At 37.5% G+C, this 23,269-nt stretch overlaps 1 long non-coding RNA gene across 1 annotated transcript; it reads right to left on the bottom strand.

Annotated features, from left to right (window-relative positions):
* Positions 1 to 1,796: 1,796 nt before the first annotated feature.
* Positions 1,797 to 19,512, bottom strand: LOC149750721 (uncharacterized). Its single transcript, XR_016394903.1, has 3 exons — positions 16,440 to 19,512; positions 14,972 to 15,085; positions 1,797 to 7,592 (listed from the first exon to the last, which is right to left on the bottom strand). It is a non-coding gene; the product is annotated as an uncharacterized LOC149750721 (long non-coding RNA).
* Positions 19,513 to 23,269: the final 3,757 nt, after the last annotated feature.

Here is a 23,269-nt window from a genome sequence, read left to right as displayed (position 1 = left end):
TTTGAGGGGAAAGGGGCTCTTACATACTTTTGCCCTTAAATATGTTATACTGAATTTGTTTCCCACCTTACCTACTCATTATATCACTTCAGAATTGGAAGAAATGGATTAGGCAAAATTTCCCAAATTTTTAAAGTCTGAGAAGTCCTTTTTCTAGTAGTTGTATGTATGCTTAAATATCTTTTCATTTTAAAAATTACAAAATACTAAAAGCAACTCTGAATTCCATAATGCTTTCAGATGAATTTTATCTGAATAATCTTAATAGCAGCTACATACATTGGAAGCAAAGTAATACAAATGTGTATAGAATATTTTAGTACAGAGGTTAGTGTGCATTCTTCTGGGAACAACTCCATGTCCAATCCCTCCTCCCACCCTAATTTCATCCTCGGAGTCTAAGGAACACCAGCTGGGAATTATTGTTTCAGGAATTTCAGAGTCAGTAGGCAGAATATTACTGCTCATTCGAGTCTTGACTCCTTCCTAGCATAAGAGAAAATCATCATGTGAATTCAGAAAAGAGGGGGTACACATGGGGCCACTTTCAGATTATGTGTGTTTCATGCAAAACCTCACCACGAAAATCTGAAGAGAATCTCCTTTGTTACAGACTATGGTAAACCAAAGTTCTACTTCTGGTGCTGCTGGCCATTACAATGGGCTTCATTTACCTTATCTGCCCATTAGAACTGTATTAGAAGATAATACTTTTTAGCTGCAGCACACTTTACCATCATCAAAGCACTTTCACATACATTATCTCATTTGATCTACACAGCAACTTTGAGCTAAGACAAATAATACTATTCCCATTTTTCAGATAAGGGAACTGAGGCTTAGAGACTAAATACTTTATCCAAATTAAACGTAATTAGTGTTTGAGGCAGATGCTTAGCAAAGTCTTTTAATTCTTGACTTAGTGAGTTTCTGACTATACCCCACTGGCCCCACTTCTGTAAATCTAAGATTCTAAGAATCATGTCCCATCTTGGAGACACTTTACATGGCTTATGCCTGAGAATCTTCAGTGTCAGGTAAGAGCAGAAAAACGCAGCTATTCTTTAAAGTTTTTTCAAAGGTTACAGAAATAAACGCAAGTTATTTTTTAAAAGTCTTTATTCAGATACTGGCTGAAAATTGTGATTTTTTAATTTTGATGACAAAAGCATACATTTATGAAGCTTTCCTTTTCATCTCACCCTTCTTTCTTTATCCCATTGATTGTGGGCTTGCTGGTTCTGTGCTTTTTGGCATTTCTGGATGAATCTCAGTGATTTGAGATGGCTGCTACTGAACTGTTGTTTAGTACTTTAGTCCATGTCTGCTCTAAGTGTGTACAACGTAGAAAGGATTCTTTTCTGAGGACGGAGACTGTAAGCTTCAAGAAGATTTGAAGGGTTTTGTTTTCCAAGAGCTGTCAAGTTTCTTTGAAAGAAGTGAAAGAAATCAACACAGGAAGATGTGAGAGTGATTTTAAAATATTTTAAATATCTCTTTTGTTTTCCAGTCTTTTTCAGATTACAGTTCTGTTGTTAACCATTCCGTAACTGAAAGCCTCTATCTTTGGAATTTCGCTCTGGAATGATATGACCCTTCTTTATTGTGTGTATGTTGAGTGTGTGTGTGAGTTCCCTTCTTTTTTCTTTTTCTTTCTTTCAGCTTTTTCTCTTTCTTTCTTTCAGCATTTTCTCTGAATGGTAAAGGTTTATCAGAGACCAAAAACTTCTTATCTTTTCAAAGAATTGAATTTATAGTAAAAATCGTTTGATCTAAAAATAAAGATGAAGGGGATATAGAAATAAAAGTAACATTGGAAGAATAATGAGAGAAGAAACAGACAGGAGACCAAAATTGTACAGTAGACCATGTTTAAGTGATTTACTTGGGGTTATGTGATTTTAAAAGCAACATATAAATGCATAGCAGAATTTTGGCAGAGGAAATTGTGTTGTGTTTACTTTCAGGCACTCAATGATGATAAACAGTTATTTAGTACAAGTAGTATGCCCGATGGTGCAGAGAACACTGAATTAGATACGGCTCCTGCAAAGCAGGTTTGAAATCTAAATACAAATTAGAGAGGCAGGGCATAAAACACCCTGAAAAAGCCTAACATTCTACACATGTAAAAATGTCATCGTGCGTATTCTAAGTGTACTTTCAGACATAATTTGTAAAATTTCTGAACTGCACATATGTTTACCCAAATTTGATATGTGCACAGATGTAAAAATGTGGATCTCAGACACGCAATTTAAGGGTGATACATTTAGCTGCTAAATACAGGTATCCACCTGAAAATTGCTCTCTTTTCTGCTCATCTCCTTTACATTTTAAATTCCTTCCAATTCCTTTTGAAATTACAAGTTTGACTAAACGTACAAACATTTTTTGTTTCTGAATAATGTGTGTCAAATATATATTTGAGTGAAATTTTCTCTAAATAATTTTTAAATTTTGTGTATCCTCTCTGTAGTTGCTGTTTGCTCACATTATGAAAACATTTTTTTTAATTGGCAAAATGAAAAATTGAAGAGCCGTGGAGAAAAACAAACCAAATTCTTCATATGAACAATTGTTTCACATTGATGTCTTGAAACAAGAATGATTTCTGCTATTTATTTACCAGAGATGAGTACAGATAATTTCATTGTGCATCGATTTTCTCTAAGGAGGGAGGAAGTGTGGTCAGGTAAAACAAAGCATTGAAATGGGGAATCATCAGCCTTAACTTCTATTCTCATCTTTATCTTCAGAATTTTCTCTGACTCTTAGAAACTCACTTGATTACCGTGATCCCAGTTTTTTCAGTTCTTCCTTTGTTTCTTGTGGTTGTTGCTTTGTTTTTATAATGGACACAATCAGACTTATAGATAAAAATATTTGAGTTCTTTCATTAGAATATTTTAATTGGTCTGGTCTACAAACACAATATACTGATAAAACGGGAGCCAATACAATCATACACCATTCAGGAACATAATCATTCACCATTATAGCCAAACGTTTAGTGAGAGCATACTGTATGCTAGACACTGAGCTAGGCACTGCATAAATATATTTGGTCCTTAAATCAAAATATACTTGTGAAACTGTCATTCTGTGAAAACATAAACTTCCCAGCAGGCAAATACTATATGAATGAAGGATAATTATCCATAAAAAGATCACTGTGCATTTTAAATACAAAGAACTCCTTTATTTTTGAAAAATACTTGTTAAACACAAAAAGTATCAAATCTCTTGAACTGTTTTTATTCTGTTTTCAAATTACTGTTTTTAAATTTGTGGAGAATCTCCCTTGAATACATATATCTGTGCCTTACTACATATTTTAATTGGAACTCACAGTAACACTATTTCTTTTATTTTTTTGTCCTTCATGTATTTTCTTTTTTTCTTTTTAACATCTTTATTGGAGTATATATAATTGCTTTACAATGGTGTGTTAATTTCTGCTTTATAACAAAGTGAATCAGCTGTATGTACACATATACACCCATATCCCCTCCCTCTTGCGTCTCCCTCCCACCCTCCCCATCCCACCCTTCTAGGTGGTCACAAAACACCGAGCTGATCTCCCTGTGCTATGCAGCTGCTTCCCACTAGCTATCTATTTTACGTTTGGTAGTGTATATATGTCAGTGCTACTCTCTCACTTCGTCCCAGCTTACCCTTCCCCCTCCCCATGTCCTAAAATCCATTCTCTACGTCTGGGTCTTTATTCCTGTCCTGCCCCTAGGTTCTTCAGAACGCTTTTTTGTTTTTTTTTTAGATTCCATATATGAGTGTTAGCATACGGTATTTGCTTTTCTCTTTCTGACTTACTTCACTCTGTATGACAGACTCTAGGTCCATCCACCTCACTACAAATAGTTCAGTTTCATTTCTTTTTATGGCTAATATTCCATCGTATATATGTGCCACATCTTCTTTATCCATTCATCTGTCGATGGACACTTAGGTTGCTTCCATGTCCTGGCTGTTGTAAATAGTGCTGCAATGAACATTGTGGTACATGACTCTTTTTGAATTATTGTTTTCTCAGGGTATATGCCCAGTAGTGGGATTGCTGGGGCATATGGTAGTTCTATTTTTAGTTTTTTAAGGAACCTCCATACTGTTCTCCATAGTGGCTGTATCAATTTACATCCCCACCAACAGTGCAAGAGGGTTCCCTTTTCTCCACACCCTCTCCAGCATTTATTGTTTGTAGATATTTTGATGATGGTCATTCTGACCAGTGTGTGGTGATACCTCATTATGGTTTTGATTTGCATTTCTCTAATGATTAGTGATGTTGAGCATCCTTTCATGTGTTTGTTGGCAATCTGTATATCTTCTTTGGAGAAATGTCTATTTAGGTCTTCTGCCCACTTTTGGATTGGGTGGTTTGTTTTTTTTAATATTGAGCTACATGAGCTGTTTATATATTTTGGAGATTAATCCTTTGTCCATTGATTCGTTTGCAAATATTTTCTCCCATTCTGAGGGTTGTCTTTTTGGCTTGTTTATGGTTTCCTTTGCTGTGCAAAAGCTTTTAAGTTTCATTAGGTCCCATTTGTTTATTTTTGTTTTTATTTCCATTATTCTAGGAGGTGGGTCAATAAAGATCTTGCTGTGATTTATGTCAAAGAGTGTTCTTCCTGTGTTCTCCTCTAAGAGTTTTATAGTGTCCAGTCTTACATTTAGGTCTCTAATCCATTTTGAGTTTATTTTTGTGTATGGTGTTAGGGAGTGTTCTAATTTCAATCTTTTTACATGTAGCTGTCCAGTTTCCCCAGCACCACTTATTGAAGAGACTGCCTTTTCTCCACTTGGGATAAACCCTGCTTGATCATGGTGTATGATCCTTTTAATATGCTGCTGGATTCTGTTTGCTATTATTTTGTTGAGGATTTTTGCATCTATGTTCATCAGTGATATTGGCCTATAGTTTTCTTTTTTTGTGACGTCTTTGTCTGGTTTTGATATCGGGGTGATGGTGGCCTCGTAGAATGAGTTTGAGAGTGTTCCTCCCTCTGCTATACTTTGGAAGAGTTTGAGAAAGATAGGTGTTAGCTCTTCTCTAAATGTTTGATGGAATTCACCTGTGAAGCCATCTGGTCCTGGGCTTTTGTTTTTTGGAAGATTTTTAATCACAGTTTCAATTTCAGTGCTTGTGATTGGTCTGTTCAAATTTTCTATTTGTTCCTCATTCAGTCTTGGAAGGTTGTACTTTTCTAAGAATTTGTCCATTTCTTCCAGGTTGTCCATTTTATTGGCATAGAGTTGCTTGTAGTAGTCTCTCATGATCCTTTGTATTTCTGCAGTCAGTTGTTACTTCTCCTTTTTCATTTCTAATCCTATTGATTTGAGTCTTCTCCCTTTTTTTCTTGATGAGTCTGACTAATGGTTTATCAATTTTGTTTATCTTTTCAAAGAACCAGTTTTTAGTTTTATTGATCTTTGCTATCATTTCCTCCTTTTTTTCATTTTTTCTGATCTGATCTTTATGAGTTCTTTCCTTCTGCTAACTTTGGAGTTCTTTTGTTCTTATTTTTCTAATTGCTTTAGGTGTAAGGTTAGGTTGTTTATTTGAGATGTTTCCTGTTTCTTGAGGTAGGATTGTATTGCTATAAACTTCCCTCTTAGAACTGCTTTTGCTATATCCCATAGGTTTTGGGTCTTTGAGGAACACTATTTCTAATTAAAATTATTTTATCCCTATTAGGAATGAACCTACTATTCATTCTATCCTCAAGTTTTTTATGCCAGTTTTATGCCAGTTCAGTCTTGGTTACAGTGAAAGATTTTTTTAAAATACATAAAATGTCATTTTCAAATTGTTGGTTTTGTATTCATGCTGTTTCTTTTTTCATTTATCATTGAAAATGTTTTTTAGGATTGGATATTTAACAAGAAGTTCTGTGACTTATGCTAGATTTTATTTATATTTTGCTCTTCACATCTATATTATATAGGAATCTAACTAAGCTATCATAAAAAAGAAATTCTGAAACACAGAGGCTCAAACAAGATAAAAGTTTACTCTTTCACATAGGGTTTATATGATGGGACCATTGGTGTATGGCAGCTGCACAGTGTCAGGGACGCAGGTTCCCTCCATTTAATTGCTCTGCCATCTTCAACTGTGGCTTCCATCCCCTGACCTAATGTGGCTGCTCCAGCTCCAGCCATCATCTCTGCCTTCAACTAGCAGGAAAAGAGAAAAGGGTAGAGGAATGCATGCTTCTTTCTTTTGAGGGCATAATCTGAAATTTTTGCACATAATTTCTGAAATGATTCGTAGTATTTGTTCAGGTACAACCATACCAGAAGACATAATGAAGTAGTGAGATTCTTGCACCTACGCATAGAATCGCTGTGAATATAATAGCCACAAATACAGCTTCATACCAGGATCCTGGTTTATGTTGAGGCAGCATTATTTTGGGTGATGTTCTAAAACGGTATACATACAACTCTTAGTAAAATTTGGAATAAAACAACATAAAAGCTTCCCTCAATATATATAGCTTTTGCATTTCTGAAAGAAAGTGTGTTAAAACAGTGCAAAATAAACCTAAAAAACTTTGTGTTGGATGTGAAATAGAATTAGGTTCTAGGCTTGGATAATTATAAGCAAGTTTTTCACCTACAGAAATGTCTAGCAGAATGTTTGAAAGTCATGGGATGTGGATCAATTCTTGTTGTGTGGGACTTTCCTATACTTTATGGTACATTTATCATCCCTGGCCCTGACCATGGAATTCCCTCCTCTAGTTACTGTAACAACCAAAACAGCTCCACAAATTTCCAAAATGTCCCCTAGGGACAGTACAACTCATATAGATAGCTCTAGAGCTACAAGGTATGTTGACACCTGGTCTAACTTCCAACATAACACAGATAACAATTTTAACATATAGCTTGCAATGGTGTAATGAAGGATCATCAGATTTCTAACCATTAATATTTATATCATTGCCACCCATCACCCAATGCTGATATAATTCAAGGATTCAATGATATAATTCAAGGATTCTTTTAGGACAACATGCCACTTACCAGTACCAGATCTTGTACTTGTTATGAGTTTAAGCTGCTATATAAAGGAACCCTAAATTGGCCAGATGTTTATTTCCTTCTTATGTAAAAGGTTTCCTCGGCATTCCAGGACTGATATGTACAGATTGATAATTTGGGGACCTTGGGTACATCTTTCTTTTTGCTCTGCCATTCTCAAATATATTTTCATTTCATGCATCTAACATGGCTGCTCTAGCTCTAGCTACTATATCTGTATTCCAACAGTGAAAAGGGAAAAGATATTTTTTAAAGGCATAATCTTTCCCTTTAAAGGAAAATCTCAAAAGCTACACAGACAACTTCTGCTTATATCTCTTTCTCCAGAATTTAATATTTTTATTTTTGAGATTCTAACCTACAGATTGTTGGTAATTCCAAACATCTATTAGATATTGTTCTACCAGACAAGTGGCATAGTGAAATGAACCCCAAACTAGAAATTCTAATTCTGGCTGTGCTGCTAACGAGCTGCTAGATCCCAGGCAGGTCATTTAACTTCTATGATTCTGTTTCTCCATCTGCAAAACAAGAAAAGGAGAACTTAATAGGTTATTTCAAATTTCCAAAATCCAGATTATACTATAAAGTCGATCTTATGACTAAACTCAATCCGTAAGCCTTTTTTTCCCCTAACAATTACCCAGTCTATTCAGTCTATTCGTTGTGATTGATTTTTATTTTCAGAAGTCCTTCCAGTGTTACAAAGTACATTAAGAACATAGAATTTAATGAAAAAAACTTATGTCTTTGCCATAATTTTTTTAGACAAATACATATTGAGCACTTATCACATGCTAGACACTGAATTAGACACTGGAGATTTAATGGTGAACAAGATAGGCACAATTTCTTCCCTTATACAGATAAATAGACAGAAAATAATTGTAGTTTATAGCAAGTGCTATGAAAGAAATGTATACATGGCTAAACAAGAGCCTAATAGAGGTGACCAAGTTTAGATAGGGTGATCACAAAAGCCCAAACAGAGACCTTTAGGGGAGAATGAGCTGGCTATGCAAATCGTGGGGATGGGGAGAACATTCCAGACAGAGGGAACAACCTGTGCAAAGGCTGTACGACGGGGAGGGGGTGGGATGGGGTGGATGGAATGACCAGGGTGGCTGCAGAATAGTGAGGGACGAGGGAGAAGGAAAGTGACCCAAGAAGAGAGTGTAAAAATAAACAGGGACGAGATCATACAGATACTAATAGGCCCTGATAATGAATTTGGATGTATACCAGTTTATTTTCAGGGACAGGTTAAGACACTGAAGTGGGGGACCTCCCTGGTGGCGCAGTAGTTAAGAATCCTTCTGCCAATACAGGGGACACGGGTTCGAGCCCTGGTCCAGGAAGATCCCACATGCTGCAGAGCAGCTAAGCCCGTGCGCCACAATTACTGAGCCTGTGCTTTAGAGCCCGCGAGCCACAATTACTGAGCCCACGTGCTACAGCTACTGAAGCCCGCGTGCCTAGAGCCCATGCTCTGCAACAAGAGAAGCCACCGCAATGAGAAGCCCGTGCACCGCAACGAAGAGTAGCCCCTGCTCGCCGCAAATAGAGAAAGCCCGCGTGCAGCAACGAAGACCCAACGCAGCCAAAAATAAATAAATTTTAAAAAAGACATTGAAGGGGTTCAAGCGGGAATTATGTGAATCAATTTTCAGTTTAGTGTCATATCTGCTTTTGGTGAAAGGAAATAAAAGAGAGAGGAGAAAAATAATCCAGGGAGAAATGATAGCAATTAAGACAGAGGGGTGGCAATAAGAGAGAGAGAGAGAGAAAAATCTACAAAGTGCAGTTTAAAAGGTTTAATTAATTATACATCATATTGCAGAACCAAGAACCAATCACATCTTGACGTCCTACCATATGTCCCGTATGGCAGACACATGATTGTCCCTGCCCACTGGGAACTGATAATTTATTAGGGGAACAATTAACAAATAAAAAATCATATCAGTAATCTCATAGAACCTCCCCTGACACCTTATAAAAAGTCATTTTTTTGTGTTAACAGGGAAAATATGTAGAAATATAAAAATATTTTTACGTTATATCATTGCTGGTGCTTATTGTATTTATAGTCTGATTTTCCTGTGCCAGTAACCAGAACGTGAGCAACGTTCAAACAGGTATTTCATTCTTTTCTACATACATACTCTTTCTTTAGGAAAAATTTAGGCCAGGTCTTAGACATGGGGTAGATACCAGATTGTAGCAGTTGGTGGGAAGGTTAAAAGAACACTCAATTTAGACATTACCAGCATATCTAAGCTCTCATGCACAACTGCCAACAAAGATCCTGAACTCTGGACTCTTCACAGATCCACTTTTTTTTTTAATTTAACTGTAGTTGATTTACAATATTGTATTAGTTTCAGGTGTTCAGCTTCAGATCCTTTTCCATTATAGGTTATTATAAGATATTGAATACAGCTCCCTGTGCTTTACAGTAAATACTTTTATTTATTTTATTTATATGGTGTGTATCTGTTAATCCCATACTCCTAATTTATCCCTCCCCCTCCCCTTTCCCCTTTGGTAACCATAAATTTGTTTTCTATGTCTGTGATTCTGTTTTCGTTTTTGTACATAAGTTGATTTGAATTATTTTTTTAGATTCCACATATAAGTGATATTATATAATATTTGTCTTTCTCTGTTTGACTTATTTCACTTAGTATGATAATCTCTATGTCCATCCATGTTGCTGTAAATGGCAATATTTCATTATTTTCTATGGCTGAGTAATATTCCATTGTATGTATATACCACATCTTCTTTATTCATTCATCTGTCAATGGACACTTAAGTTGCTTCCATGTCTTGGCTATTGTAAATTGTGCTGCTGTGAACGCTGGGGTGCATGTATCTTTTTGAATTGAGTTCTTGTCTTTTCCAGATATATGCCCAGGAATGGGATTGCTGGATCATATGGTAACTCTATTTTTAATTTTTTAAGGAACTTCCATACTGTTTTCCATAGTGGCTGCACCAATTTACATTCCCACCAACAGTGTAGAAGGGTTCCCTTTTCTCCACACTCTCTTTAGCATATATTATTTGTAGACATTTTGATGATGGCCATTCTGACCAGTGTGAGGTGATATCTCATTGTAGTTTTGATTTGCATTTCTCTAATAATTAGCAACATTGAACATCTTTCCACGTGCCTGTTGGCCATCTGTACGCCTTCTTTGGAGAAATGTCTATTTAGGTCTTCTGCCCATTTTGTGATTGGGTTGTTTGTTTTTCTGATATTGAGTTGTATGAGCTGTCCATATATTTTGGAAATTAAGCCCTTGTCAGTCACATAGTTTGCAAATACTTTCTCCCAGTTTACAGGTTGCCTTTTCATTTTGTTTATGGTTTCCTTTGCTGTGCAAAAGCTTATAAGTTTGATTAGGTCCAATTTGTTTATTTTTGCTTTTATTTATTTTGCCTTGAGAGACTGATCTAAGAAAATATTACTAGGATTTATGTCCAAGAGTGTTTTGCTTATGTTCTCTTCTAAGAAGTTTTATGGTTGTACTATATTTAAGCCTTTAAGCCATTCTGAGTTTATTTTTGTGTATGGTGTGAGGGAGTGTTCTAACTTCATTGATTTACATGAGACTTTCCAGCTTTCCCAACACCACTTGCCTAAGAGACTGTCTTTTCTCCACTATATATTCTTGCCTCCTTTGTCGAAGGTTAATTAACCGAGGGGTGTGGGTTTATTTCTGGGCTCTCTATTCTGTTCCACTGATCCACTTGTCTGTTTTTTGTGTCAATACCACACTTTTTGATTACTGTAGCTTTGAAGTACTATCTAAAGTCTGGAAGGATTATGCCTCCAGATTTGTTCTTTTTACTCAGGATTGCTTTAGCAATTCTAGGTCTTCTGTGGTTCCATATCAATTTTAGGATTATTTGTTCTAGCTCTTCACACATCCACTTTTGTGAACACTTCCGCCTAAATAATAGACAAACTCATAGATGGCCAACATAGGCTATTTGCTTTCTAGAAATTATAAGAAACTGATTTAATTTCAAATAAGAAAATTAGACCAAATATAGCAAATTGTCTCATTTAAAATAACCAGTGCACTGTATTAGGAATATCTTTTCAAAGAAATATCTTGGAATAAACTGAGAGTAACTTGCCTCAGACTTAAAAGTCCTAGATGAAGAACTACACTTTTGCTACTTAAATTATACTTTGAGGGGCTTCCCTAGTGGCGCAGTGGTTAAGAATCTGCCTGCCAGTGCAGGGGACACGGGTTCGAGCCCTGGTCTGGGAAGATTCCACATGCCGCAGAGCAACTAAGCCCTCGTACCACAGCTACTGAAGCCCATGCTCCACAACAAGAGAAGCCACTGCAATGAGAAGCCCACGCACCGCAACGAAGAGTAGCCCCCACTCACCACAACTAGAGAAAGCCCGTGTGCAGCAACAAAGACCCAACGCAGCCAAAAATAAATAAATAAAATAAATTTTAAATATATATATATATATATATATATATATATATATATATATATACTTTGAGGCAAATTTTCAAAACATATTGACATTGGAGAACTTCTTGTGATAGCCTCATGGCATAGGGTTTGCACTCAATACCACAAGTTCAAAAACTACCTGACTCTCACATTTGTAACAATAACCCCAGTTCTTGTGGATGGTAATGTGGTTGGCCCTCTGAGTTTGTCAAGAACAACTGGGATAAGGAAAATTTTAAAAAGTCAGAGGCCTAACATTTGTGGCCATTCCCATTCCCATAGTGCCTTTTGCAAGAGTAGGGAATGGTAGTTCTGATATCCTGGACACAATTTAAACTGAGTAATAACACTTTGCCTACTTAAATGCCCCCTGTAGTTTCAATTAGCTGGGCATGCTTCTGAACATTCTTTCGCTGTTAGGCGAGGCATTTTACAGCCGGCATGCATTGCGTCCGTGGTGAATAAAAGGGTGTTCTCATGAGTAAAAGAGTGTTCTCATCTAGCACCAACTTTTCAAACCTGTGCAAGAGTAAGGATATAATTTAAACATTTATAATGTACAGTGTGGCAACCATAGTTACTAACACTGTATTGAATAATTGAAAGTTACTAAGAGAGAAAATCCTAAAAGTACCCAAGAAAAAAATTCTGAAACTTTATATGGGGACAGATGTTAACTAGACTTGTTGTGGTGATCATTTTGCAAGTATACAAATATCAAGTCATTATGTTATACACCTGAAATTAATATAATATATGTCAATTATACAGCAATAAAAAATAAAATAAACAGCCCTAATTTGCAATACATTTTCTGAATAGTAGGGTCAATAACACTTGTATAACATTTCTAATCCTAGGAAAGGCATAAAATCCAAGAATACAGTGGTCTACTCTTTTGATTATCAATTCAATAAATAGAGTCATGGCATTATTGCTGTTGGGTGCCTAGTTAATAACCACACGATAACACTCAAAGCTCAAAAGAAATATAAAGGATATTCATAATTCAGCAATGGATTATTCAAATTTTACAGTAGATATGTCAGCAAATAATACTGGTTAAAGAAATCATATTCCCCTAATCCAACATTTCTTCCATTGTTTCACAGAAAACTGGTGTCCTTGAAGATCTTAGCAGATGTCCATCAACAGCAGTTTATGTTATCTAACAAGTTTGGGATATGCTGGGTTGAATAAAGTTAAAAACATTTTATTTTGTTTTCACAATGCCTTAATAATATGCTAATTCTTATTTTGACCTCCAAGAAAAGGATACAGTATGTGGAACTATATTTTCCCATTTCACGTGACTATAGAACCCTGGAACATGTGTTACTGTACATGGTATGTAGTTACACTGATTATCCTCTCTGCTTGCCTTAAGGGTCTCGTTCTCTCACTTCCCTCAAGTCATTTGCTCAAATGGCAACTTCTCGGTGGTGCCTACTCTCACTAACTTGTTTAAAATGCCAACCTCTACCCTTACCCGTTTGGCAATCCTGGTTCGCCTTATCTTGCTTCACCTTTTATCCATTGCATTTATCATCTACATAATTATGTAATTTATTATGTTTATAGTCTGACTCCTTCCATTAGAAAGAGAGCTTCAGGAAGGCAGGAACTTTTATTTTACTTTGCTGCATCTCCAGTTGTTAGAACAGGGCCTAGCTTATATTAGGTTCTCAGTAAATATTTGTTGAATGAAGAAAAAAAAGGGAATGTTAATAATGTATGTTACAGTCAGTTATGTCTTAGAATCTAGGAAATATTATCAGGGGACACTTGCATTCTTTTGGAACTCACTGCTGCCAGAATTAATTTAGCATGTGTTAAGAAAAAAAGAGTTTAATGTCATTTATGACTTTCCTTTCTCTAATTTTTATCACTCCCCTTCCTCCACCTGAAATTAATTTCTTGCCAAGTTGCCAAGCCCTGCCAACTCCATTTCAATAATAACTTCCTCATTAATGTCCTTGCCTCCTTTCCCACTAGGAAGGGCACATGGTAGGGGGGACGGCTGGCAATAATGCAGGGAGGAGGCCAGAACCTTATCAGAGGTGGCCTTCGATACAATTAGACTTTCTGTGAGAAGCAGTAGTGAGCCACTGTATTGGTTTAAGCAAAATTAGAATTTTAAGAAAGTTATATCTGACAGTGATGTATCAAATGGCCCAGACATCAGTGTGATTCTCATTTCTAATTCTGCACTAACTCTTAATTTCCCTTCTTGTGATGCTCTTTCCATCGATTTCTCATCTATTCTCTCTTTGGTCACCTACTCACATCTCAGACCTACTAGTTCTCCAAGAGTCTGCATATGCAGCAAAGACACAGGCTCAATGATATCCCTGTCCCATCTCCTCTGAGATCTTTTTGGCCTCCATGCATAGACTGACCACAAGAAAAGGGTCAAAGGGAGGAAGAGGATAAAGAGAGAAGCTTGACATATAATTCTGATTATGATCTCCAAATATTCTGATATAATGTAAATTAATCCCACTTTACAAATGAGGGAACTTCAGTTCAAAAAGATTAAGTATTTGGGAATTCCCTGGCAGTCCAGTGGTTAGAACTCGGCACTTTCACTGCCAGGAGCCCAGGTTCAATCCCTGGTTGGAGAAATAAGATCCTGCAAGCCATGCAGTGCGGCCAAAAAAAAAAAAAAAAAGCGAGAGAGAGAAAAGATTAAGTATTTTACTGAATTTCACGTAGGAAGTGAGGTTCAAGCCTAAAGCTTCCCAAAAGGATAAGAGAATAAAATTGGCTGACTTTCACTGAACCCATTCTAGAGAGTGAGGTGTATGTTTTACATGAATGATCTCATTTAAATTCCAACAGCTTTATGAGAAGCTGCATTTCTTATCTCCATTTTACAGATCAGGAGCCTAAAGTTAGAAAGATTAAGTAATTTGTCTAAGTTCACGCTTCTCAGAAATGGTGATTCTAGGAGTAGAGCCCATTTTATCTAACTGACGCGAGAGGTCCCAGCCCCCATGTTATCAATTAACTCCAATGTTTTCCACTATGCCATCTTACTTCGTGTGGCATGGACAAGGACACATTTCTGGCCCAGCCCTGACCATCACTACATGCTGGTCTGTAGGCCTTGATATAGGTGAGGCCTCTACGCTCCTCTATCAACATGCTGGCAGCAGCCATTTATCCTGCCAGTGTTTTGTGGGGAGAAGGAACCACTCTGGACAGATCAGTCCCCTGAAAATAGAAGGTCTTTTTTACCATGTCTTTTCCTGTTTCATTTTAACGATTTATATCCCCTCCACCACCATCTACCACCTTCCCCTACAACTGTGGGGAAGGGACAAAACTCTCAAGGTTAAGATACAAAATTACAGTTAAATTTCAACTATCTAATCAAAAAAGTCCCATATAAATTTTAAATGTTTACCTTTACTTTTCTGCTCAGGACTGTGGGTTGCATGGGGGCTTGGCAGCATTTCATTTGGAAACCCAGAGACTGGCTTCTCCCTTTTTTCTTTCATATTCATTTGCGGTTGGTTTTCTATAGTTGAGGTTTGGGGTAGAGGCATCTAAATTAGATAGCTGTTAATTTGTATCAAAGGAGTTATTACCCAAAATACTCTATGATACAAAGATTGGCACAAATAAAGGCTTAGAAAAATTTAATTCCCATAGATGTGATGATATGACACAATAATAAAGAAAAATCAGAAGCATCACAAATGTATTTACACTATGCTCAGATGTGAAAGAAATGGGGTTACTTTATTTAAGAATTGGGCTTCCTTCACAATCCCATACCCACCAGGTAGTTTAGAAAACATATTTTAGTTAAATTTAAATTGTTGGTTCAATGTTATTTGGTAATTCAGTCCATCTCTTTATGTAACCCAGTTTCTGCCTAGATGAGTCAGGGAAATGCTTGTCAAGAGTTCTGCCCTCTCCACCTGGATATACACACGATGAATAAGGCGTATGTAATCTTATAGGAGGTAGACTTCTTGAGTATATGACATATTTTCTAAGCTCTCCTGGTTTGGTCTGTTCCCAGAGCTGGTGACATCCTACAGTGACTTGTCCCTACCCTGGGCAATCTGATGCCCCCATTGCTAGAAACTGCCTTTGGTGATAATCATTCATCTTTACTTAACTCTGACAATGCTCTGGGGCACCATTTACACTTACTGATTGGGCCCTCATCTCCACTTTTTTTTTTTTTGCGGTAGGTGGGCCTCTCACTGTTGCGGCCTCTTCCGTTGCGGAGCACAGGCTTCAGACGCGCAGGCTCAGCGGCCATGGCTCACGGGCCCAGCCGCTCCACGGCATGTGGGATCTTCCCGGACTGGGGCACGAACCCATGTCCCCTGCATCGGCAGGCGGACTCTCAATCACTGCGCCACCAGGAAAGCCCTCATCTCTACTTTTGATGACAAAATGTATTCCGTGGCATGTTACTGTGACCTCAATGGGAATTTAGCCTACAGTGGGTGGCTTCATTCCCCTTAGGCAACCTCCTTTGGCAAAGTTGCTAGGCAGGTCCTTCAACTACTTTCAGTCAGATCTTTCTGGTTCATTCCGAACCAGGATGCTCCAAAACTTCTGGATAGCTGTCATATCATACACGAGCTGAGGGAGACTCTAAGGGGCTTAAACTCAGACCTCTGTGTGCAAAACCATGTTAAGCCATTAAATTTAATTTGCTGTAACATCCTCCATGTTTAAGCAGAAGTTTCTAAGGCAATAGCTTCCAATATCCTTGTGGAGGGCAAAAGCCACTTTCCTCAGCATTTCCCCCAACCTCTCTAGAACATCTCTTCAATTCTCTTCTCCCACTGAACACCTCCCTACCCCAGGAATTAGTGTAGAGAAGAAAAACTGGAGCAGTGCTCACTTACCTTTCTACCTTCTTCTACCCAGAATCCAATAGGAGCTGAGAAGCCAGTCATGTCCTGCCTTCTTCCTAACCTGTCCCACTCTCCTCTCCTTTAAGACTCTCTAGTATTTTTTGGCCAGCTTCTCAATATGTTAAAGAAGAAATAAAGGAATTTAGAAAATCCTTTTCTTTCCAACGACCCAAATTTCATGACTACTGTCTCAAAAGAGTCAGTTTATGAGATCCAAAACTGATCAATGGCTTCTTTGTTCTAACCCTGGGAATGCACACCTTCTTCCCTGGGGCTATATGCTCAAGAGGTAGAAGGAAACTTGATTTGCAAGGGAGCTCAATTTAAAGGAGAAGTGTAAGTACTTTGATTTATTATTTCAAATGATTCAAATATGATTTCAAATATGATTTCAAATAATTCTCATTATAACTCCCACTAAGATAACAACATTAGTCTCTGACTACGTCAGATTCTGTGCACCAACATTATTTTATTTTTTTTTACTTAACTCTTACAATAACCCTATTATGAAAGTCTTATTACACCTATTTTCAGAGAAGAAAACCAAGGCTCAGAATGGTTCACACAGCTGGTAAGGAGTTCTTGCTCTTATCTGCAGGCTAGAATAGTTTTTTTCAGTTTGACTACAACTCACAGAAGAAATACAATTTATGTCACAATCCAGATATGCACATAACAAAGCAAGAGTTTCATATAACAATATTTAATTTCCACTCATTTTCTTATATTTCATGCAATCTATTCCTTTCTTTCTTTTTTTTTTTTTAATGCTGTCACAACCTACTAAATTGACTTTACAACCTACTAAAGGGTCATAATTGACAATTGAAAAATGCTTCTCCAGCACCTGCAGTATCAGTATTACTGAATTCTAATAGAAATTACATCAAACTATTTAGCCATTTGGAAATCAGGCTAAGGTAATTTTTTGTGTACAAGCTGTAATTGGGAGAGCTTGAGTATGAAAGACTTGAAGCAAGTAAAATAGTAAAATGTCAATTAAATACTAAGTAGCTTTAAAACTACTTAGCAAGAAGAAATCCAGATGCTGAATAAACATAGATTTGTAGTTTAAACGCTTACCATTTCACAAAGTCATCTTTTTAAATTTGGCCTCTCAGAGCTTATATCTAGATATTTTCACCCTCCATTTTGATCTGCGGACTTAATTATATCTCAGGATTTTAATTTTTTCCCCCAAGGATTTAGATTAAAATACAGCATTAGTTCCTTCAAAATTTTATTCCAAATCTCTAAGTAGTTTCAAAAGAGAAAGGCTTTCCTGAGCTCAAAATTCTTGGATGATAAAGGATTTGTCAGTGGACATTCTGCACTTAGAATAAGCAAGATAAACCTAGGATTGATAACGCCAATTAATCATTTTGGAATGAATGAGTGACATTTCAGGAAACAGAAGGTTCAGAAAGTGTTCAAGAATTTCAAGGTCATAATCTTTTTTCTAGATACTAGCGCCATTGAGAAGAAACTAGCACTGGGGGTTTCAGGAGAGGGTTAAAAAAAAAAAGTATAAACAAGTTTGTGGAAGGAGAAACTCATATAACCTGCAGGGGGCACTAAGGTACTTTTAGAGAAAGAATCAGATGAATGGGCATGAAAGGTACCTGTTATCCCAAATGTAAGGAGGCAAATGGGAAGAAAGTAGTAGATGTCTTCATTTATCATTCCTCATATGGTTCTGCTACTTGCTGCTTTCTTTCTCAAGTAGGCAGCCTAGACAGCAATCAGTGATTATAAAAGATAAACTACTAAATGATAGGAGAGGAAAAAAAATTCCAAAAAAGAAGCTTCTTTCTACGGATTTGATAAATGAGCCATTGCCAACTAATAACTCCAGGATTTACCATTTAGTCAGGATTAGGAAATCCAAGGAGAAATGTTCAGAGCTCATGACATATTGATTATTGGCAGAGCAGTGGTAAATTGCTGAAAGGAGTCTTAGTTCTTCCTTTATACGGTAGGGTCAAAAGGAGATTACAGAGGAAGGCTCAGGTCAATGCCTTATTTTGCAGGATTGCTTCTCAGGAAGGAATGAATTGGATTAAGAATGATACCCAGGGGCTTCCCTTCCCTGGTGGCGCAGTGGTTGAGAGTACGCCTGCCGATGCAGGAGACACGGGTTCGTGCCCCAATCCGGGAAGATCCCACATGCCGCGGAGCGGCTGGGCCCGTGAGCCATGGCCGCTGAGCCTGCGTGTCCGGAGCCTGTGCTCCGCAACAGGATGAGGCCACAACAGTGAGAGGCCCGCGTACCGCAAAAAAAAAAAGAAGAATGATGCCCAGGAATGCCCTTACATTTGTATAAACTTAACAGTGTGTAAAGCCCTTTTGTAAAACCCAGTTTGCTCCTCTTGATGACTTTTTTTTTTCCGGTACGCGGGCCTCTCACTACTGTGGCCTCTCCCATTGCGGAGCTCAGGCTCTGGACGCGCAGGCTCAGCCTCTCCGCGGCATGTGGGAACTTCCCGGACCGGGGTACGAACCTGTGTCCTCTGCATCGGCAGGCGGACTCTCAACCACTGTGCTACCAGGGAAGCCCCTTGATGACCATTTTATATTTGAAGGTTTATGGAGGTTAACTGGTTTGCCTAAGTCACACAGTAAATTTCAGAGAGGGGTCTTTAATTGTGTTTGGAGGGACTTATTCACAATGGGAAAATTCTGTTACCAGTCCAAGAGCTGTCAATTTATATTTTAAAGTGAAAATCAAATGGCAGATAGTCACAAAGCAAAATAAGGAAAATTTCTCATCACACGCTTTGTAGTTCCAAGAAGCTAACAGGAGTTTTCACAACATTGTCGAGCCAACACAAATGGCTAATCTTAACAGCACGCTAAATTGGCAGTCATGCTGTCTGCCTGATCAACAGTATTCCATGCTGCTTGCAATTTATCTTGTTGCAACTCCTCTGGGTGAAAGTATCATTTCCAAGAAGTCCCTGTCAGAAAGTAAATAGAATTCTAATAATAAAAGTTAATAGAAGTAGAACCATTCATGCCTTCCCTCCACCTGGCCCTCCCCCTTTTAAAAAGTTCATTTATTTCATATATTTCAAAGCCTGAAAGCCAAAGGGAATCTGGAGTCAAAACAGGAAGAACAGGTTTGTGTGTGAACTCCAGAGGGAAGCCTCAGGTCTCATGATGAGATGCAGTGATGTCATGAGCTCGAGAGGGGCTTTGAATTCAGACACAGGGTGGAAACCCAGCCCTGCCCCTTAGAAGTACTTAGACTTATTGAGCCTTATTTTCATATTTGTGAAATAGGGATAAAATACTGATCTTGAAAGTTGATGTAAGGATCAGAAATAATACATGTAAATGTGTGGCACAAAATAAATCCTCAGTAAATGGTAACTAGAATTTGGGGTCCCTGAGGCTTGGTGAGAAATGTGGCCCAGAGCAATGTTGAAAGCCCTGAAGACAAGTTTGCCCTCTTCCCAAGCCTGCCTGCAGCGAGGCCTGACTTCAGGTCTTATTGTGGGTCTGCATATGCAACAGGCCAAAGACTCTGTCAGAAGACATCTTTTGTCTGAGTGTCACTTTAAGTTCCTAAGGATTTACTATACTTTGATTTGTACGAATCCTCCAAGATCAAAGATGGATTCTGAATGTTAGTTGTCAAATGAACGAACAATTGTGGAAATATAAAAGCAAGCAATTCATGTTGCCTTAGGAATAGCTCATTTGCAAAATCTAATATGCTATTACATTGACATATTTCCTCATTTCGTCTATTAAATCCTCCGTGTTAGTAAAACTAGTTTGTCACAACCAAATGCTACAATGATGTACATTTACGTACACGTTCTATGTGTATAGTCTGCCTATAGTGTCTAAAGAAAGCTGGGTCTGATTTGAAAAAAATCAGGAAATGAAGGTCCAAATTGAATAACAGCCTCTGCATTTCAAATATCTTTGAGTGTAGCTACGTTTTTTTAAAAAAAATCTTCTGAAGTTCATACCTTTCTAAAACTTTCATTCTTCTAACACATCAGTGAACTAAAAGTTCTTAGATTAGAGACCGGGACGTTCGGCTTGCGAGCGGGAACGTCTTAGTCGTACACGGAGAAAGAACGGTTTAAAAATGGGTGATGTTGAGAAGGGCAAGAAGATTTTTGTTCAGAAGTGTGCCCAGTGCCATACTGTGGAAGAGGGAGGCAAGCACAAGACTGGGCCAAATCTCCATATTCTGTTTGGACGAAAGACAGGTCAGGCAAGATTCACCTGTGTTTCAAGTTGTGTTCATTCACCTGTTAAGGCAAGGGCTGAAGATACACTGACAATGTCCACTTTGTCTTTTTGGTCTTAAATATGTCAATTTAATTAAAATTCTCCATCTAAAAAAAAGAAAAGAAAGTTCTTAAAAAAAAAATCTCAAGTTGAAAAACCTCTGAACACAGACACCGTGAATTGAAACACCCCCAGGTGAACAGTAGGGTGTAAATGGGACTGCTCATGAGATACTGCACTGGAGGGGGGGATTCACTTTCCTGTTCCCTGATCTGTTGTTCTAATCTTCCATCCAGGACTTGGCCTATTTTATTTGAATTTGTCTGCATTCGGCCTGGGAAAAACGTTTATGTAAAGACCAATGTCTCTCGCTTGTGGTATAGATGAATGTGCTAGTTTAAACTCCTCTGTTCACTGTTGACTAAGACCTTGAAGAGTTCTTCAGGCTCTACCAGGCCCTAGAAGAGTCTATTGAGAGTCTCAGCCTTTTTCTTCCTGCCAAGTTCTTTTTTTTGTTAGGCTGATAAACTCCTAAATTGTTGAAAAGCAGTTGTTTGAAAAGGATTGGGGTTTCTGGATGTGAGGGAGATGTATCTGGGGTTTCTTGGGGTTTCTGGATGTGAGGGAGATGTATCTGTGCCTGGGATTCGTAGGTCCCTAGCACAGTTAGACCTGGGTGACCTCTCTTTCTAGCTCTAAAAAGGTTTCTGGAATGTGATGGAAACACTGAACTACTTTTCAGAGAAAGCCGTAGCCACTCATTTTCCTTTTCCCTCTGTCTCCCCTCTCAATGTGGATATCTCTCTATAAATATGAGTCTATAAAATTAGGATTTCAGGTAATTTGATGTGCACTAGGTAAATGCTAACCAACCAGATAAGTTAAAAAATAAGAGAAGAAAAGAGAAGGGAAGGGAAGAGAAGGAAAGGGGAGGGGAGGGAAGGGGAGAAGAGGAAAAGAAAGAAACAAAGCCTAGTCACACCATGAGTTCTGACTAAGGCTAAGTCTGGTCAGATGCCTGGAAGGGTTTAAACTGTTAATTTTCACATATTGCTCAAGTAAGCAAAACTAAAGGCATTTAATTTTTCTAATAAACTCAGACATGGTTTCCTTGTAATGTACTACACAATCTGTATTGATTACTCTGTGGGGGAGATATACATTTAATAAACATGTATTCCAAAGTGAAGAGTAAAATCCAAGTTTAAATTATTATTTTTGAAAGCCACTTTTTCCCCAGTGTGTCAAAACAAAATGTCGACTGGGAGAAAAAAAGACTTACATTTCAATTGTTTCTTGAGAAACTAATTCATAGCAGGCATTAAGATGAACAGGGCAAAAATAGGCAGCAGAGGACCAGAGGAATAAATTCTATACTTTTTCAAACAAGATTGGGCGCGTTCAGGGTGGTTTGGCTGTAGATTCTATACTTTTTCAAAACAAGTTAGATGCAAGGATGTCTTCCATGAGAGCATTTGGGGACAGAAAGAAAAAGCTTAGCTGGAAGTCATAAAGGAAAAACACATTTTTATGCTTCTGAAAACCAAACAATTTCCAGTAGTACTTTAAAATTGTTGACTTCATAAAAAGATTTAAATATTAATCCACTAAATATGTCATTTATATGCATGTAATAAAGATTAGATTATAAGCTTTTAGCATTATTTACAAAGGACATTATTTACATATAAGAGCAAATTACTTTGCCAAATTTAAGCAACCAGTTTCTGAACTGTTAGTATTCCCCAAAGCAGTCTATGCAACTATGCAAAAATTTTACACATATTTAATGTTCTTCAAAAGAGGTCTATGAGAAAGGAAATTGTAAATGTGCAAAGTAGTAAATAGGAGGGATGATTAAAAGCAAAAGCAAATTTATATTTGCAGTAGTAGAGGGTACTGTTGTTTTTGATTTGTTATATGCGTTAATCCGGCATGCTATTTCACACTTCGTGACACACGTCAATACCTTCTTTACGTCTGGCTATTACCACTCATTTAAAAATCTACTTTACATGATTCTTTCAGCCAAAAATGGACCATAATGACACAGAATACAGCATGTGCTTCATAAATTCTGTAAGAATCAATACTTTGGCTGGAAATTTGTCAGTCTCTCAAAGTTATGCACCATTAAACTTTACTGTTATTACAGTGGACCCTTCTTCAAAGTTCAGTACCTAGCTCATATTGGAGAAATGTTTTTAGAGCCAGGAAAGGTTGAGAGAAGCAAAAGCTGCTTGCAATGAGATATATACCTTCAGATGATGCTTAATTTGCAAAAATGCAAATAGAACAAAAGCTATTTTGCTTAGGTCTGGGTAGGTAGTTTATAAAATTCAGGTTATATTTATCTAAAGGTCACATAGATGATATCCAAACAAGTTTGGAAAATATGAAAAATACCCACCTACTGACCAGATTCCACCTTTCTTCTAATGCTCTGACAATTATAGCAGACAGATTCAGACACTGATGACTCCTGAATTCTTCACCCATTTTACGCTGCTCCCTGGATTAACTTGTAATGATAACACCCTGATGCCTTTTGTTCTGTCCTCTGTGAGAGG

This window comes from Delphinapterus leucas, chromosome 1 (genome assembly GCF_059928025.1).
Source record: "Delphinapterus leucas isolate spDelLeu-1000000601 "Yukka" chromosome 1, BTC_Dleu_Yukka2, whole genome shotgun sequence".
NCBI classification, from domain to species: Eukaryota; Metazoa; Chordata; class Mammalia; order Artiodactyla; family Monodontidae; genus Delphinapterus; species Delphinapterus leucas.
This window is presented reverse-complemented; position numbering and strand designations above follow the sequence as displayed.